General features: G+C 34.0%; 1 protein-coding gene across 1 annotated transcript in view; it reads left to right on the top strand.

Annotated features, from left to right (window-relative positions):
• The window catches only part of LOC138698485 (membrane-bound alkaline phosphatase-like), a 101420-nt gene that overhangs the window by 43535 nt on the left and 44170 nt on the right, over positions 1 to 13715 (top strand). The gene's annotated exons all lie outside the window — the stretch shown is intronic.

The following is a 13715-nucleotide window of genomic DNA, read 5'->3' as shown; positions in this document are numbered from 1 at the left end:
TGAGTAAAAGAAATGGATGAATATGGTATTCGTACTGTTCGAGTCCCAGCTAGGTCTCTTCTATTCTGAGGGACGCAAACCACGTGAGACTAGGGATTAGAGAAAGCGGGAATGAATGGACGGGATACTGTTTATTCAAAACATATATAGGGTGAATTGAAAGCTATATCATTAGTTTCAGGAGATTATTCGTTGAGATATTTATAACAAAGAAGTTTAATACAATTGTTCTCGTTTTTGCTTCCTTTCCGAGAAAAAAATTGTTTTATATGAAATATTTCATAGCGTGTTTTGGATAAGCCATTGATTTAATTCCAAATATCCTCAGTCAGTTTAAGAGAACAGTGTACTGTGACAATAAATGACTGAAATAATTTTAGTTTTGTCTTTTAAATGTGCAGAAATTTGATCCTAACAGATGTAACATTTTAAAATTCCTTTTCAGAATGAAAAGTTACATATTTTGTCCCTAGTGCCATTAGTGCCGATTGTCTATACAGGTGGGTGCCTTAACCTCCAGCTATACTTGTGAGCCTTCATGGCCTATGATGAGATTAATTTTATCTTGACTGTCTATACATCAATAATTGTTTAGGTGTCTCAATGTTTGAAATGACATTTCAACAGTATTTTATTTCACTTTAATGGTAATGGATTGTAAGATACATTATTTTTATCCACGAGTTGCCATTGTTTCCCTCACCATCTCACAGAAGTGAATAGCTCAAGCGCGAATAATGTGTTCTTCAAAGTCGAAGTCGAACTAATAGAGTCAAATTTCCAAGTCGGTTACCAATACTACCACCACCACCACCACCACCACCACCACCACCACCACCACCACCACTACTACTATCATTAATAAATAAAAAACAACAATTAAGACTTTATTCCAAAAATGTTTACCTAAAAAGTTAAACTATTAATAAATAATGTGTATAAAAATTTTCATTAAGTTTTCATAAATAGTTTGAGAAAATAGTATCGGACAAAAAATAAATAAAAAAAAATTAATTTCAGTTTAATTAACCTATTGTTACGTGAAAGAAAATAATCATAGTTAGCTATTGTGAATATCAATCAATTCAGCAGATATATTTTTATGATTGGTGAAAATTTTGTTTTTCTATCTGCTGTAGTTCTGGAGAAAATTATTATTTTTTTTTCGAGGTAATTTAAGCATGGAACAGCTGGCGATCTCTACCAGGTGTCCCTAAGGCTCCCACTTTTGCAGAAAATAGGCATTAGTAGCAGTAGGAAGATCGGTGATACGTGCTTGTTGAATTTATCCCCAAGGAAAATTCCCTGGTGGGCCTACTCCTTTTCATTTATTATTTCATAATTATGGTAGTACCCATTGCGGATTTGATGCAATTCAGTTCTTAATCCGCCATTACCCATTAAACAACGATCACAAATTAACAATTACAGCTCGCGTGGTAGCTTATAAAAACTTCAGAAACAAATGTAAGGTAACTTGTATCTTATGTCGGCATGAGAGCTTCAATATTGGCAACGACAATTTGGCGTAGTTCTTTCGTTTGTTATTTAAAAAATTTTAGAAAACTTAATCTTTACTATCTCTCTCGTCCAAGCCGATATTTTAATACAGCTTAAGCTTATAATTGATCATTGCATATCATATTCACCAGTCATGACTAATTTTGGTACCTTTCATATTTGTTAATGTTAGTTTTTATTAATGTTTGGGTTAATTCGACGTATCAGTTCATAAGGCAAACAACGCAAAATATAAAATTTTGAGAAACCTGACTTTTAAAGCTTCATGTTGCTGTGAAAAATCCAATTAACACACTCTAATTTGAAACTTACAGTATACAGGCTGATTCACGAGGAGTTACCGCTACATACGAAGCTTGTTTCCGAAGACATACTGGGCAAAAGATGTCATATAAACGTGTGTCTTAATTTCAATATTTTCAGAGTTACACTAATTTGAGGTTGTTAGTAAAATACATTTTTTTTTTTTTTTTTAGTTTTAAGGCTAAAATAATATTACAAATAGAGAATGAACTATTCATTGGCTAGTCTTCAGTAGTAAGGAAATGATGCTCACGTGACAGGCTGGGAGGCTGGGAGGGGGCGTGGCTCAAGGAGGGGTGGGGGAAGGGGGCGTGACCAAATGAGGGATAGGGGAAACGGGGTGTGGCCAAAAGAGGGATAGGGGAAAGGGGGCGTGGTCAAAGGAGGGATAAGGGGAGCTGGTTTGTGATTGGTGAATGGGTATTTGCAAGCGAGTGGTGTGGGAAAGCGATTGACGAATGAGCATGGAGAGAATGTAGAAATGAAGTGAAAGCTGTGTTACATAAGTTTCAAGGTCCATTGTTTGTTATGAAAGCTCTTGTTACGTAAGAGCCAAGGTAAATCACTCGATATGCGTGGATGTTTCGAATACACATGTTCCTGTAGGTCTTATTTGACACTTGTATTATTTTTTTCGACCACCGCCTGTTCCCTGGCCAGTTGAAAATAATTTTCTGTTGTGAAATATGTATGAGTATGTATTACGCAGTCGGTTTAGCCATCTGTGTGAGAGGTGAATCCCGCACGTGGAAGTGAAAGTGAGTCCTCGACTATATGACATTGACTGGACGCAGCTGTCTGAAGCAGGACCCAACCAGTTCACCGCAGTTGAAAGAGAAAGTGTATCACCTTGGTGGAAGTAAAACAATGCATCAAATCGAATTCAAAAAGATGAAATAGCGGAATGGTGAGTAGAAATAAATAAAATTACTCAAATATGTGGAGAAAACTCAATTCTCACTTCAAAAATTACCTATGATTACTGGAAGTGAATAAAATGTACAGCATAATAACAATGAAGAAAACTCACTTCAACAGTCACCTGTTTGCTGTATTTAAAGAGGCATAAATAGCATGATTTATACTCTATCTATGGCTGGAAGTAAACATCTTTTACCTGATTCCAGACATTCGCGGAGCGGACTGTAATTTCTCACATCAGTTGTTAAAGTACAAAGGGATATACATAAAAAGACTTGGACTTTTGAAGATAGATTGACGCATAACCAGTCAGAGGAAGTAAAATCTTTCACCTTACTCCTTCCTCAGAAAATTTAATAACAATAATAAAAATAAAAAATAATAATAATAATAATAAATCCTTTTCCAAAAAATAAATGGTGTTTACATTTATAATTACACGTCGTGATGCATAGATCTAACGCATGATTCTTATCAAAATGTACATCATTAATTACATTAATCAGTGCATCACATTCAGTTTTTTTTAAAAACGTGACATTCATTTTTTAATAATTTTTTTTTTTATGATCCGCGGTTGCTCTTGCTCTAACAAATGTTACTTTACTGTTATTATTTCATTGTTGTGATTATCACGATAGCGTTATTAATAATGTGATGCATAGGCCTAGATCTAACCATGATTCTTATCAAAGTGCACATCATTAATTACATTAATCAGTTCATCACATTCAGTTTTTCAATCATTTAACTAGATTGTGGGCTTATTTTCATTTAATTGTTGTAATTACATGACGTTCCTGCACTCATAATTTACCCATACTATTCGTTTCCCATGTTTCTTAAAATAATATTTATGTGCCTAATTTCATCTTAATTTATTTTATTTACATAAACAGTGATGCAGAATCGAGAGAGTTTGAGACTCGCATTGAGGTCATGGGTTCAAATTCTGTGGCCGACCATAAAGACAACTGCCAAATTGGAAATTTACATGTCATGATTCATCACCACCTCAATTGCCAATACGATAAACATTAATCAAAATCTATAATTAGTTACATGAACACAAGCCATCTATGCAAAAGGATGAGACAGTTCCAGAGATTCAAAGAATGCTGTTTAACATGTCTGTTTCGTGTGCTCATTTAATAACTGAGGGAGTAGCTCAATTGGTAGAGCGTTCGCAGTGCATCACATTCAGTTTTTTTTAATCATTTAACTAGATTGTGGGCTTATTTTCATTTAATTGTTGTAATTACATGACGTTCCTGCGCTCATAATTTTCTCATACTATTCGTTTCCCATATCGCTGTAAAAACAACTCATTACGAAAATGACTCCATCTATTCAATGTGGCCTTGCACAACAAACAGGGAATATTATCCATTTAACACTATTGTTATATGATATAATTAGTACAATAATTAATGCAAGGTTTCATTAAATGGATCATTGAATAAATATACGCACTTAAAGAGGAAGTGCTAGTTTCCTCCCGCGAAGGAGATGAATTGTGTAACGTCATCACATCGATTGTTAAAAGTACAATACAATAATTAATGCAAGGTTTCATTAAATGGAAAATACTATCACTATTAATGATTAATTAATACAATTTGTTAAAACTACAATACAATAATTAATGCAAGGTTTCATTAAATGGAAAATACTATCAGCATTAATGATTAATTAATACAATAAAACTAATGCCAGGTTTCATTAAGGATCTACCTGCCGCGAGTCAACAACCTACAGTGCATGCAAGTAAACTTATTGTATCGGGTCCAAAGTCTCGAAGCCTGCTTATAAGTGAATCTAACATTGCAACATACGATTAGCTGTGTGTCTTTTAATGTTGCAATACTCTATCAGTCATCTCACGTTACAATAAGCTCAGTGATAGTATGTGAAAACTACATCACAATAATTCTCGTTATATTTAATATGGTATTTGAGTTAAATATAAAAAAGAAGCGGATCAAATTCTCCCTGTTGGCTTAAAATATAAGTCTTTAAATGGAAATTATTGAATTATAAATAGATTATGATACACAACCGAGAGAGTTTGAGATTCGCTTCCGGGAGATCATGGGTTCAAAGTTTGTGGCCAACCAATCTGACTGAACTTTTTCATGGTTTCCTTAGATGTATATTACCATTGAGCTCACTGGAGCGGAGTTATTTTACAAAGGACTAATTTTATCTATACGAGTCAGGTAGAAGTGAAGATTGAATTTACAGTACGTAAGGTACTCTTTTATAGAGTGGAATTATTTCAACCTGAGTTACTAGTACGAAGGACGAAACTGGTAATTGGAATTAGATGCAATAGTCTGTAGTGCGATAATATGCACAAAAGAACTGAAGACTGTATCGAAATGAAAGGTCACAATTTCCAAAAATTTGTTTAAATACCGGTAACCATATAATGATTATTTTTCAATTTAACTTCATATCTGTCTATCGGGATGTTTGTTACCTTTTACACACAATAATGGCCGAACCGATAATATTAACATTGGAATATTATTTCGTTTTTTGCACTGTCTTTGTTGATTACTCCGAGTACACATATAACAGATTAATGACTGCTGATTAGATGTAATGAACTTACATTAGCCTACTGCATAATCATGTTGAAGCTCACATCCCAGCCACTCGACTGTGAAAGAGACACGTGTGATAGTACCACATAACCCATGACCTTCCTTTAGATTTCTCAGTATGGTATTGAGTTCTCAAGGTCCATGTGTGCGTTGACTTTTACTTTCACCGCGCTAACCATGATTGAGAAATGGATAGAGAAAGTAAAATAACGAACTGTTGCATTAGCGACAATTTTGAATGCTATCGTTAAATATAAAAAAGAAGTGGATCCAATGCAACAAGTTGTCTATAGCAAAGAATAGTTGGTTTGATGAGGATGATGTATTGAAATAAAAACAAGTTTATGCACAAGTACTGTAAGTTTATTATGAGTAAATAAAAAGTATATAAAATATACTATTATTATTTAAAGATCTCTTGCACACGTCTTCTTTTACATGGGGGTTCATAAAATCCATGTGGCACTCTATTAACACCATATTGTAATACAACACAATCACATATCCAACTACCACAATTTAAATCTGATTATTGTTTCATGAAAATAAAGTCCCCACCTCTGTTTGGGGATTTTTTGTTAAGACTAAAGTACTTTAAGTAATTACAGTCACATTTCCAGCTATCACAACCACAATTTATCACAGTTCTGGAATTTGACGTTTCTTCTTTCTCCTCCTCCTCCTCCTCCACATTCCAAGTACGTATAATCATATTACCCTTTCCTACATTCCAGGTATCTGATACAACATTCGCTTTTCCTTTCAATGCTTCTGGTTGACACCGACTGTATCTAACGCTACTGAAAACACTGTGGTAGCTCCTTTATTTATTGCTCAGGTGTTTCCTTAGATGCATACGATAATATATATGTACCTAATTTCATTTTAATTTATTTTATTTACATAAAAATGATGCAGAACCGAGAGAGTATGAGACCCGCATCGAGGAGGTCACGGGTTCAAATTCTGTGACCGAGTATAAAGACAACTGCCCTTCCGCTCCACTCCTAAGATGTTAATTCCAACATTATCGAATACAACCATCATCTACACCTCATTACCTATGTTAAAATAAAACATTTCTGACACCGATTGTATCTAACGCTACTGAATATGTACCTAATTTCATTTTAATTTATTTTATTTACATAAACAATGATGCAGAACCGAGAGAGTATGAGACTCACATTGAGGAGGTCACGGGTTCAAATTCTGTGGTCGACTATAAAGACAACTGCCCTTCCGCTCCACTCCTAAGATGTTAATTCCAACATTATCGAATACAACCATCATCTACACCTTATTACCTATGTTAAAATAAAACATGTTTGACACCGATTGTATCTAACGCTATTGAAAACACTGTGGTAGCTCCTTTATTTATTGCTCTGGTGTTTCCTTAGATTCATATGAGTAATTTAGCATTGAGCTCACTATTTTAAAAAGTGTCACGAAATAACGTTCCTGCGCTTATAATTTACCCAAACTATTCGTTTCCCATGTTCCTTAAAATAATATATATGTACCTAATTTCATTTTAATTCATTTTATTTACATAAAAAATGATGGTTATTGCTCTGGTGTTTCCTTAGATGCATAAGAGTAATTCAGCATTGAGCTCACTATTTTAAAAAGTGTCACGAAATAACGTTCCTGCGCTGATAATTTACCCACACTATTCGTTTCCCATGTTCCTTGAAATAATATATATGTACCTAATTTCATTTTAATTCATTTTATTTACATAAAAAATGATGGTTATTGCTCTGGTGTTTCCTTAGATGCATATGAGTAATTTAGCATTGAGCTCACTATTTTAAAAAGTGTCACGAAATAACGTTCCTGCGCTCATAATTTACCCACACTATTCGTTTCCCATGTTCCTTAAAATAATATATATGTACCTAATTTCATCTTAATTTATTTTATTTACATAAACAATGATGCGCAACCGAGAGAGTATGAGACTCGCATTGAGGAGGTCACGGGTTCAAATTCTGTGGCCGAATATAAAGACGACTGCCAGATTGGAATTTACATGTCATGATTCATCACCACCTCAATTACCAATACGATAAACATTAATCAAAATCTATAATTAGTTATGGTTACGTCACCTTTCTCGGGGTTGGTTGCTATCCCAACATGAACATCTGGCATGGTTGCACAACCGACCTCTGGAGCGGATGCTGTCCCAATGGTGGCGCCAACATCCAGTCAAGTATGTTCTGGATCTGTGTTTGCGTTATCGGATAGAGCTTTCAAAAATCGTTTGAAGACTTATATTGCTCTAAATCTAACAAATCATGAGAGTGAATTAAAAGATATTTGAGACTGCATCACTGATGAAATCCGAGACATTTAAGTGAGTACTCTGCTTTAAAATTTAACATATTTGTTGAGCAAAATATAAAAAACGTAATGATATTTCAATAAATGTTTTTGCACTTGACGAGAATGATTATGTATTTCCTCTCAGGATGTGCGAAATGGAATTACCAAATCACAGGGCTTTGTTATACATTAGTAATGATAGAGAGTTTTGGATTTGAAATACACAAGTTCATTATATGTTTGTATGACGAATGGTATAAAACCTGAGGATATGGAAGCATGATTGAGAGTCATGAATGTCACAATTGTGTGAATGTTAATGATTAAACTGAACCTAGTCATTGTGGATTGAGGGTGGGGATGTGCTTGGTAAAAGAAAATAGTAACAAAATAACATTATATGTATATATTGATTCATAAAAAAAAAATAACATGTAGTGAGTATTCAAATACTTTTTCAGTTAGTGAATTCCAAGACAATCCATTTCTTCCAAATTATACACATAACTGGTGATAAATTGTTCCAAGAATTCTTTCTTTTCCACACCCTTTGTATAAATACACTGAATCAGCATCATTGTAATTAACATAACCAATACGATTAGTTTCACGGCGTCCAGTGACGGGGTGGTTTCAGCACAAAACAGCAACCTTGCTGTAAATTCCTGTGGAGACGGCAAGTTCTTTTAAAATACAGTGTTGTTTATTCAAGCTTCTTGGAAACCTTGTACGTCAGTTATCATAATGGACGTCCTGAAACAAAATAAAAGCGGCGTAGCATGATACCTATTGTAAATTGTATAATGTCACAGAAAAGAAAAACGCAAACACATATACTTACATTTTTAAACATATGATATGAATAAAAGCACTTTATACATAATCCAATAAGACACTTTGAACATTGTGTTCGAACAATGCTCTTACACCCTTTTTGAGCACATCTCTTCCTCCCTTTCAATGGGATATATTGAACCCAATGATTTATACAATCATATCGAGATACTCCATCATATGAAATCGGGGAAGAAGTTAGTTGCACATCCAGTTTCTCTGTCCCCATCATTGCAAATGATGCGAAAATGGAATTCTTGTTACATATAGGTCACATTTTCGACAAGTTGTTGCAAACATGTCACATTTTCAACATATTGTTACATATAGGTCACATTTTCGACAAGTTGTTACATATAGGTCACATTTTCAACATTTTATTACGTATAGGTCACATTTTCTACAAGTTGTTCCATACATGTTATATTTTCAACATATTGTTACATATACGTCACATTTTGGACAAGTTGTTGCATACATGTCACATTTTCAACATATTGTTACATATAGGTCACATTTTCGACAAGTTGTTGCATACATGTCACATTTTCAACATATTGTTACATATAGGTCACATTTTCGACAAGTTTTTGCATACATGTCACATTTTCAACATATTGTTACATACAGGTCACATTTTCGACAAGTTGTTGCATACATGTCACATTTGCAACATATTGTTACATATAGGTCACATTTTCGACAAGTTGTTACATATAGGTCACATTTTCAACATATTGTTACATATAGGTCACATTTTCGACAAGTTGTTGCATACATGTCACATTTTCAACATATTGTTACATATAGGTCACATTTTCGACAAGTTTTTGCATACATGTCACATTTTCAACATATTGTTACATATAGGTCACATTTTCGACAAGTTGTTGCATACATGTCACATTTTCAACATATTGTTACATATAGGTCACATTTTCGACAAGTTGTTACATATAGGTCACATTTTCAACATATTGTTACATATAGGTCACATTTTCGACAAGTTGTTGCATACATGTCACATTTTCAACATATTGTTACATATAGGTCACATTTTCGACAAGGTGTTGCATACATGTCACATTTTCAACATATTGTTACATATAGGTCACATTTTCAACAAGTTGTTGCATACATGTCACATTTTCAACATATTGTAAAATATAGGTCACATTTTCGACAAGTTGTTGTATATATGTAACAAGAATTCCATTTTCGCATCATTTGCAATGATGGGGACAGAGAAACTGGGTGTGCAACTAACTTCTTCCCCGATTACATATGATGGAGTATCTCGATATGATTGTATAAATCATTGGGTTCAATATATCCCATTGAAAGGGAGGAAGAGATGTGCTCAAAAAGGGTGTAAGAGCATTGTTCGAACACAATGTTCAAAGTGTCTTATTGGGTTATGTATAAAGTGCTTTTATTCATATCATATGTTTAAAAATGTAAGTATATGTGTTTGCGTTTTTCTTTTCTGTGACATTATACAATTTACAATAGGTATCATGCTACGCCGCTTTTATTTTGTTTCAGGACGTCCATTATGATAACTGACGTACAAGGTTTCCAAGAAGCTTGAATAAACAACACTGTATTTTAAAAGAACTTGCCGTCTCCACGGGAATTTACAGCAAGGATGCTGTTTTATGCTGAAACCACCCCGTCACTGGACGCCGTGAAACTAATCGTATTGGTTATGTTAATTACAATGATGCTGATTCAGTGTATTTATACAAAGGGTGTGGAAAAGAAAGAATTCTTGGAACAATTTATCACCAGTTATGTGTATAATTTGGAAGAAATGGATTGTCTTGGAATTCACTAACTGAAAAAGTATTTGAATACTCACTACATGTTATTTTTTTTTTATGAATCAATATATACATATAATGTTATTTTGTTACTATTTTCTTTTACCAAGCACATCCCCATCCTCAATCCACAATGACTAGGTTCAGTTTAATCATTAACATTCACACAATTGTGACATTCATGACTCTCAATCATGCTTCCATATCCTCAGGTTTTATACCATTCGTCATACAAACATATAATGAACTTGTGTATTTCAAATCCAAAACTCTCTATCATTACTAATGTATAACAAAGCCCTGTGATTTGGTAATTCCATTTCGCACATCCTGAGAGGAAATACATAATCATTCTCGTCAAGTGCAAAAACATTTATTGAAATATCATTACGTTTTTTATATTTTGCTCAACAAATATGTTAAATTTTAAAGCAGAGTACTCACTTAAATGTCTCGGATTTCATCAGTGATGCAGTCTCAAATATCTTTTAATTCACTCTCATGATTTGTTAGATTTAGAGCAATATAAGTCTTCAAACGATTTTTGAAAGCTCTATCCGATAACGCAAACACAGATCCAGAACATACTTGACTGGATGTTGGCGCCACCATTGGGACAGCATCCGCTCCAGAGGTCGGTTGTGCAACCATGCCAGATGTTCATGTTGGGATAGCAACCAACCCCGAGAAAGGTGACGTAACCATAACTAATTATAGATTTTGATTAATGTTTATCGTATTGGTAATTGAGGTGGTGATGAATCATGACATGTAAATTCCAATCTGGCAGTCGTCTTTATATTCGGCCACAGAATTTGAACCCGTGACCTCCTCAATGCGAGTCTCATACTCTCTCGGTTGCGCATCATTGTTTATGTAAATAAAATAAATTAAGATGAAATTAGGTACATATATATTATTTTAAGGAACATGGGAAACGAATAGTGTGGGTAAATTATGAGCGCAGGAACGTTATTTCGTGACACTTTTTAAAATAGTGAGCTCAATGCTAAATTACTCATATGCATCTAAGGAAACACCAGAGCAATAACCATCATTTTTTATGTAAATAAAATGAATTAAAATGAAATTAGGTACATATATATTATTTCAAGGAACATGGGAAACGAATAGTGTGGGTAAATTATCAGCGCAGGAACGTTATTTCGTGACACTTTTTAAAATAGTGAGCTCAATGCTGAATTACTCTTATGCATCTAAGGAAATACCAGAGCAATAACCATCATTTTTTATGTAAATAAAATGAATTAAAATGAAATTAGGTACATATATATTATTTTAAGGAACATGGGAAACGAATAGTTTGGGTAAATTATAAGCGCAGGAACGTTATTTCGTGACACTTTTTAAAATAGTGAGCTCAATGCTAAATTACTCATATGAATCTAAGGAAACACCAGAGCAATAAATAAAGGAGCTACCACAGTGTTTTCAATAGCGTTAAATACAATCGGTGTCAAACATGTTTTATTTTAACATAGGTAATAAGGTGTAGATGATGGTTGTATTCGATAATGTTGGAATTAACATCTTAGGAGTGGAGCGGAAGGGCAGTTGTCTTTATACTCGACCACAGAATTTGAACCCGTGACCTCCTCAATGTGAGTCTCATACTCTCTCGGTTCTGCATCATTGTTTATGTAAATAAAATAAATTAAAATGAAATTAGGTACATATTCAGTAGCGTTAGATACAATCGGTGTCAGAAATGTTTTATTTTAACATAGGTAATGAGGTGTAGATGATGGTTGTATTCGATAATGTTGGAATTAACATCTTAGGAGTGGAGCGGAAGGGCAGTTGTCTTTATACTCGGTCACAGAATTTGAACCCGTGACCTCCTCGATGCGGGTCTCATACTCTCTCGGTTCTGCATCATTGCTTATGTAAATAAAATAAATTAAAATGAAATTAGGTACATATGTATTATCGTATGCATCTAAGGAAACACCTGAGCAATAAATAAAGGAGCTACCACAGTGTTTTCAGTAGCGTTAGATACAGTCGGTGTCAACCAGAAGCATTGAAAGGAAAAGCGAATGTTGTATCAGATACCTGGAATGTAGGAAAGGGTAATATGATTATACGTACTTGGAATGTGGAGGAGGAGGAGGAGGAGAAAGAAGAAACGTCAAATTCCAGAACTGTGATAAATTGTGGTTGTGATAGCTGGAAATGTGACTGTAATTACTTAAAGTACTTTAGTCTTAACAAAAAATCCCCAAACAGAGGTGGGGACTTTATTTTCATGAAACAATAATCAGATTTAAATTGTGGTAGTTGGATATGTGATTGTGTTGTATTACAATATGGTGTTAATAGAGTGCCACATGGATTTTATGAACCCCCATGTAAAAGAAGACGTGTGCAAGAGATCTTTAAATAATAATAGTATATTTTATATACTTTTTATTTACTCATAATAAACTTACAGTACTTGTGCATAAACTTGTTTTTATTTCAATACATCATCCTCATCAAACCAACTATTCTTTGCTATAGACAACTTGTTGCATTGGATCCACTTCTTTTTTATATTTAACGATAGCATTCAAAATTGTCGCTAATGCAACAGTTCGTTATTTTACTTTCTCTATCCATTTCTCAATCATGGTTAGCGCGGTGAAAGTAAAAGTCAACGCACACATGGACCTTGAGAACTCAATACCATACTGAGAAATCTAAAGGAAGGTCATGGGTTATGTGGTACTATCACACGTGTCTCTTTCACAGTCGAGTGGCTGGGATGTGAGCTTCAACATGATTATGCAGTAGGCTAATGTAAGTTCATTACATCTAATCAGCAGTCATTAATCTGTTATATGTGTACTCGGAGTAATCAACAAAGACAGTGCAAAAAACGAAATAATATTCCAATGTTAATATTATCGGTTCGGCCATTATTGTGTGTAAAAGGTAACAAACATCCCGATAGACAGATATGAAGTTAAATTGAAAAATAATCATTATATGGTTACCGGTATTTAAACAAATTTTTGGAAATTGTGACCTTTCATTTCGATACAGTCTTCAGTTCTTTTGTGCATATTATCGCACTACAGACTATTGCATCTAATTCCAATTACCAGTTTCGTCCTTCGTACTAGTAACTCAGGTTGAAATAATTCCACTCTATAAAAGAGTACCTTACGTACTGTAAATTCAATCTTCACTTCTACCTGACTCGTATAGATAAAATTAGTCCTTTGTAAAATAACTCCGCTCCAGTGAGCTCAATGGTAATATACATCTAAGGAAACCATGAAAAAGTTCAGTCAGATTGGTTGGCCACAAACTTTGAACCCATGATCTCCCGGAAGCGAATCTCAAACTCTCTCGGTTGTGTATC

The sequence above is a fragment of the Periplaneta americana genome, chromosome 1, assembly GCF_040183065.1.
Source record: "Periplaneta americana isolate PAMFEO1 chromosome 1, P.americana_PAMFEO1_priV1, whole genome shotgun sequence".
Lineage (NCBI taxonomy): Eukaryota > Metazoa > Arthropoda > Insecta > Blattodea > Blattidae > Periplaneta > Periplaneta americana.
This window is presented reverse-complemented; position numbering and strand designations above follow the sequence as displayed.